Source organism: Pimephales promelas, chromosome 3 (genome assembly GCF_988280905.1).
Source record: "Pimephales promelas chromosome 3, fPimPro1.hap1.1, whole genome shotgun sequence".
NCBI lineage: Eukaryota > Metazoa > Chordata > Actinopteri > Cypriniformes > Leuciscidae > Pimephales > Pimephales promelas.
Window position 1 is genome coordinate 47883664 of NC_142771.1, and position 6909 is coordinate 47890572.

General features: G+C 39.2%; 1 non-coding gene across 1 annotated transcript; it reads right to left on the bottom strand.

The window, feature by feature from the left end:
- Positions 1-737: 737 nt before the first annotated feature.
- LOC120476318 (uncharacterized) lies at positions 738-3023 on the bottom strand. The gene is made up of 3 exons (XR_016150735.1): positions 2670-3023; positions 2212-2443; positions 738-1818 (listed from the first exon to the last, which is right to left on the bottom strand). It is a non-coding gene; the product is annotated as an uncharacterized LOC120476318 (transcript).
- Positions 3024-6909: the final 3886 nt, after the last annotated feature.

The window sequence follows — 6909 nt, forward strand, 5'->3', positions numbered from 1 at the left end:
TACTTTGAAGTTCATATTCAAACAAAGCTACTGCAGCTAATCTTATAGATGAGAATCTTTGCAGGACTCCACAGTACTTTTAAATTTGATTGAATTCCTAGGTTACATGACACACAATGTATTGTTATGCTGCAATTCTGTTAGTATACCAACATTTAATATATAATTTATCATTAACGTCCAAAGTTTTTATTTAAACAGTTGTCAATTTATTTATATCATAGGAAATAATTTCAAACGCTCAGCTGAGCATGTTTTGTTAGATAGAAAAGTCATATCATTGCTAATGATCAGAAGTTTACTTCAATAGTTTGTCGATTATTGCATTAGTGTGCACTACTACTACTGGCTTTGTCCCTTTGTACACAGCTTACGTTTACCAACCATGAATCGTTTTAAGGCCATGTTCTGGTCAACACATTCTCACCCCAAGGCGTCACCTTTGACCATGCTTCAATATTTGACGTTTTAGGCGCCCTTTAGCGTCACTTACATGACGCGATCCTACGGCGTCATCTTACTGACGCTAAAGGAAAGCGTCAGTTAAACGACACGGTTAGGTTTAGGTATGGGGTGGGGGTAGGGTACACGCGATCCTAGGGCGTCATCTAACTGACGCTAAAGGGCGCCTAAAGTGTCAGATATTGAAGCATGGTCAAATGCTTCCCAAGGCGTCAGTTAGGTGACGCCTTGGGAGTGAGAATGGGCTGTTCTGGTAGTTTTTTTTTCTCATTTTTTTACTCCAGTGGGACCACAGACTCAGACAAATTTGACAAGGCACAGCAAATAACTCCAATCTTATCAATCAATGTCAGTGACTCGCCTGGTTTTGTTGCCATGTGTTCGATGGGCATGGCCCTACTTTGCAAAATCTGATATTTCCTTCTAACCAATCCAATAACCCTTTCCACATGGATACGTACATTAGCTATTTTTCTAGTTTCTTCCACCTCGAATGCTGTCAGTTGTCTTTTCCCCTTTGTGAATGCAGGTATCTGTAGTGAAGCACAGTAGAATCCTACACTTTCCCCAATGTTAAAGCCACGGTCTGCTAGAACAATATCTCCAGGTAAAAGGTTTTTTAGGAGGTCACTCTCTTCAGTAATCTGCTTATCACTAACTCTTCCTCCCCAGGCTGGAGATATGTAAGAGACATAACCTTGGGGAGCAACACCGATCAGAAACTTCACAGTGTGATGATGTTTATAGTTTGACCAGGTTTGTGCTCTAGCAAGCAAATTAGAAGGTCGTTCGATAAATACTTCAAAGCAGTCTATGATCACAGCAACTCTACATCCAAATGCTTGCCTGAAGGCCATTGGCATTGTGGATTGAAGTACATGTCGCTCTGGCCACTCAATTAAAAACTCCAATCTCTCATGAAGAATGCCAATTAACTTGTGCCAAATTCTAGAAACTGTGGAGCAAGAGACATTGAACCTGAAAGCCAAATCTTTCAGAGGAAGGTTTAGTCTTAACCTTAGCAAAACTAAAATGACCTGTTCAAATTTAGAAAGCACAGACGAATGGCCACAGGTGATATAAGGCTCACACAGTTGAAAAACCTGCATTAAAACTAAGAAGTTGGGGAGTCCAGTGTAAAACTTTGTCTTGTCTTCATTCTTCTGAAAAGACTCCTGGCTAAGCTGTGTGTCCAGTGCTTTATGCCGAAGATCACCCAGCTCTGTAGTGGTTTGCTTCAGAACATCTTCCATCCTCTCTATGTCATCCATGGTTAGGTCTGTCTGGCATCCTGCATCTGCATACAGAAGTATGGAGAGGGATTAGTTATTCAAATTACTCTCCAAATTATTAATAGTGTGAATTGTTTAGTTGTCCACATTCGTATAAAGCGCCAAAGTTATTTGCATTCATATTTTTAAAGTTGTTTAACCAGGCTATTGTGTAACCTAATTTAAAGTATACAATTCAATCTAGCTTTATTGGCATGAACGTAAAACAACAATATTGCCAAAGCTACAAATAAATTACAAAAGAACAATTCATTTTATACAGTTAATTAATCACTATAAAAAATTATAAAAACAATTATCTACATATTAAAAAAAGTAAATAAAACTTAAAAAAAAGTGACAAATGAAAAAAATGTTAAAAATGAAAATAAATCAACATGCATTGTTTTAGTTTACATGCAGTATTTGTTGTCAGAATCACATGCCTGCCTTATAAAACTAGAATACTGGCAACAATTCACCTTGCTGATCAAGTAAGATCTCTGAGGTGTCCTCTGGGTTCTCAGCTGACTCATGGAGATCCAGCAAGGCCTCTGCACATTCTGCGTGTCTATGTTGATCGACCCTAGACTTCATCCTCTCCTCTCGTTTTTGCGATGCTTCTGTCGCGGGCTTCCCTTTCTGATAACCAAGGTTAACTGTAGGGGCCCAGTCTACAGACTCAAAGTCGTTTAAAGAACTAGGGAAGCCTAAAGAGAACGCCATAAATTAAATGATTGTGGCAATAAGGCTGCACCCTCAAAATACTTTGTAGGTAACTTACTATCTTTGCTAACGTTACGTGTTTGTCTTCAGTTAACTTTACAGGAGTAACTTACAAACTTAAAGAATTGAAGAAACAATTACTTTGACTTTACAAAGGTCGCAAACTGGTACATTACACAAACATAGCCACCATAAGTTGTATTAACTCACCTTTTATGAAGTGATCACTGCACACTCGGGCATTTTTCGATTCAGCTCCTCCCGATCTTAGACGTAGGTTTGCAAGCCATTTTTTGCGGCGTTTTTCGGTCAATTTCTTGCATTTTTTCCCCTTGTGAACAACTACTTTTGGTACACGATAAAACTTCTTTGTGATTTCTCGGTTCGATCGATTTGAGCAACCATACACGACGCAAAACATCGGCATGTTGAGTTTGTTATATTGCTTTCTACGTGTACCAAATCACTTCCTGACCTCCATCTGCGTTTCGCGCCATTGCAACGCAGTGGCGTGACGTCACGTGAAAACAAGCTATTCAAGTGAAACGTAGTTAAATTAATTAATTAATCACAATACTGAAATTAAATTGAAAAAATAATGAAACCTTAAAACATTGCAGTCGAAACATATTAGGGTACATCAATGAGGCTTTACAGTCGTATAAGACATACAATGCACCAGTCTGACTCTAGGTCGGTCTGATCAGGGGGGGAATTTGCATATCATAATTAATAATTGATAATTAATAATTATTCATACAGATTTGGATCAGACCGGTCTTGTATATTAATTTATTAATTTTACCCATATGCATACATGTGCATCCCCGCAATCAACCACAAATTAATTGTTATTGATTGCAAGGACCACGTTTTACAAGACAGGCAAAATCAATTAGCTCAATTAAGTTATATAGCTTGTGAAGACAAATTCTGTGGCCACTAGAATCTGCCTTCCCTGCTCTATAACCAAATACCCTCTTAGGTATTTGTAGTTCTGTAAAGCGTGTAGCTTTAAATTGACATTTCATTGACCCGTATTATGAGCAAGACAATCAGTCAAGGTAAGCATATTTTGTATGTAATAAAGTTACTACTTAAGCATTTACTACGTTACAAACAATGATACATGTATTTACAAACAATAAAACACAAACTAAGACGCGTAAGTTAAGTGAGTTGAAGAGTGAGATAGAGTGAGTTGTAGAGAAAGTGAGAGAGAGTGTGTTACATTCACCACAACAGTCAGTTAACCTTTCTGAACACCACGAAAACACTTTCTTAATGCTTCTTAGAAGCTCTAAAAGAAGGTATACTTGCAGAGCATATTTGGTCTGTGTGAGTCGCGGGCTCCTTGCTCGGCCCGTTCGGGCCACGTGTCGACTGGGGGTACTGTCCTGCATGCGCGCGTCACGTGGAGCATGGTCGGTTGCGTGGCTCTTTTGTTCCGTGGGGAGTCACGTGGCGTTCGTTGGCATTAAGCGCGAGTGTTTGAAAGGCTTAAAGTCTTTGAGGTGACGTTACCCGAGGAAATAGTTTGGCAAAGTCCACTTCCTTTCCTGGAAGACGAACTGGGTAGTCCATTTGAGGAAAAGACGAAACTTTAGACGAACAAAAGGAAAGATCCATGGTTGGATCAGAGTCCCGTGAGGTTTACATGCTGAAGGAGCGCTGGAAAGTTCAGAAAAGAGTGGGCGGAGCCGCGCTCCCACATTTATCACCTTGGAGAAGTCCATCCCCTTCCTGTTGGCTGGAGCCAATCGGAGAGTGGATGTTGCACACGGTAAGTCTTCTTTTATGGTCCTTTGTTCCTCAGCGTGCGCTTCTCATGGAAGGGGGTGTGTTCAATGAGGGTTTTATAGTAAAACAATTTTGATCTTCATTGGCAGTAAAACAATCAAAAATACACTTTACTTTACATCTCTATGCATATTCGAGTGTTTCATTCAATAAGCATTCTAGAGATATCAAGGAACATTATGTTATATCAAAGGAATATACACTTCTGTTTAAAATGCATGACGAAGGTAATTTTAGTTTCTATTTACGCTTTGACCAAACAAAGTTATTCCACTGTGACATGGGGAAGACACATATACATAAAAACCATTGAAAACATTCCATTGAAAAGTCCTTCTCTCTCTTCAGAGACATTCCACACATTCCGATGTGTGGGGGAAGGGAAGGGCTTGTGTGTGCGTGTGTGTGTTTCAGAAAACCCCTGGGGGTGGATTTGATTCGCCTGGCCAAAATCCTTACACTACCGATAGCTGTGTGGTTAACGCATCATCCTCAACCTCATCGACCTCCAAACGACGCGAGATCGAACCTCGTTACATGCTGTTGGCCGACAGCTTTTATGTTTTAGCCAACCGTTCTTGAAGCTTAAATAGATAGCTGTTTATTAACTGTTTATTTAGGCCTATTTAAAGTGTCCGACTTAATTTGCCACTTCTCATTGAGAGCTGAGGTCGCAGATAAATTCAAGGTTAACACTCTAGCCTGTACTTGGGGATGGGTGGGACATGTCCCCACCACTTTTTGCCAGGGTCGATATTGTGCCCACCACTTTTGAAATCTTAGCTAACCGCATTCGTTTCAGTCATCTAGCGCTGAAATGTGTTGTCTTCAATCGGACGCACGCTGCAATCCATTGGGGAGGTTTCATTCGTTCCGGTGAAATCACAAATCAATCCGAGGCGACGGTTTTGCAATCCATCCGCTCAGTTTATAAACTGTAGGCTACTCACGGATTCTTAAACTGTTCCCTCGGTTTAACAATTCGTGCCCACGGATTAATAAACCATACCCACGAGTTCCTAATCGGTGCTCTCAGATTTGTAAACCGTGCCCTCAGTTTTTGAAATCTGTACCCACAAATTCATAAACCGTGCCCGCGCTTTCGCAATCCGCACAGTAAATTCCCCGGTGTTAAATTTAACAACGCTCGGTGTTTATATGGGAACCACCAGCAGGGTGTTAAAAGTAACACTGAGGCAGTGTTAAAGTTAATGAGATAATTAAATGAATAATTGAGTGATGATTGAGCATTATTGAAGACACCTGATGTTAACAAGCAGAATCACTGAAGGACAAAATCACAAATTGTAAGCCATCGTTATGGAGATCAGTGTTTGCTTTAGTTGGGCTCTTTACACTTATACTTTCACTTTAACTTTGTTTGTCTGCTTTTATTAATTTATAACAGTCAAATGAACAAAGAAAACTGTGATCTGATATTGTTGGTTATGTTTTGACATAATCATGCTGTGATCTGAAAAATCTAACTTTTCAGATGAATTGGCTTAACTTGTTAGTAACAGTTTAGTGATTGTGCAGCATATCCGTATTTTTCTTTTAACCGAAAATATTTAATAACAACTATTCTGATCAAATCACTTTCATCTTTATTTAGAAACACAGACATAAATAGTCAGCCTGTGTATCTCAACCATGGTGACATTAATAATCCTTGTTTCCACCAATCACAACTCATTAATGGCTCCCATCATGCATTGCGGTATGAATAAATTATGATCTGAATTGTCTATGTAATTTACTTTTCCTAATTGAATATTCTGCTCGTCACCATTGTTGAGAAGCATTGACTGAATTTTGAGGTTTATGTGTGCCTATAAGAAGTTTTTTTTTTAACAACTTGTAGAAATCCATTATATTATATCTGACATTCTGGATATTTATGTACAATCTCAGTTATGTTGTGACCTACAAAATTAACCACGAACATATATTTCAAATGAATGTCATAATATGACCAACACCATCATATAAATTGTCTCTTTGTTCATCTGGCAGGTATAACTCAGATGCAACAGCCAATTAAAATGTAAAGTTAATAATAAAAGGGTCAAGAGCCCAACTAAAGCAAACACTCACCTCCATAACGGTGACCTGAAAGTTAGGTTTTCTCCTTGTAATTCTGCTTTAGGTGTCTTCAATAATGCTCAATCATCACTCAATTAATCACTTAATTATCTCATTAACTCTAACACTGCCTTAGTGTTACTTTTAACACCCTGCTGGTGGTTCCCATATAAACACCGAGCGGTGTTAATTTAACACCAGGGAATTTACTGTGTGACAGACCAATGAGGCTCTGAAGACACACACACAGCCTGTCAGCTGTTTCTGACGTGCTCTCTGCTCGGCGACACTGCGGATTGAAGATGAAGAACGCGCTGAATCTGATTATAACAAGAAGTTTGAAGATTGATTTTTCATTAGGATATTTTTGGTGCCTCCTCAACACTTGATGCGCGGTGGCACTGCTGTTAATCAAGTCATGTCCAATCACACACACACACATACAAATGTGTTTGGCAGAAAGAACATCGCTCCAGTATGTTTGGTTATAATTTTCAAATTTGTTGGACAGTTTCACAGTTTTGAACTTGTGAGAACAAAAGAACAGTTTGAACTCCCAGACCTC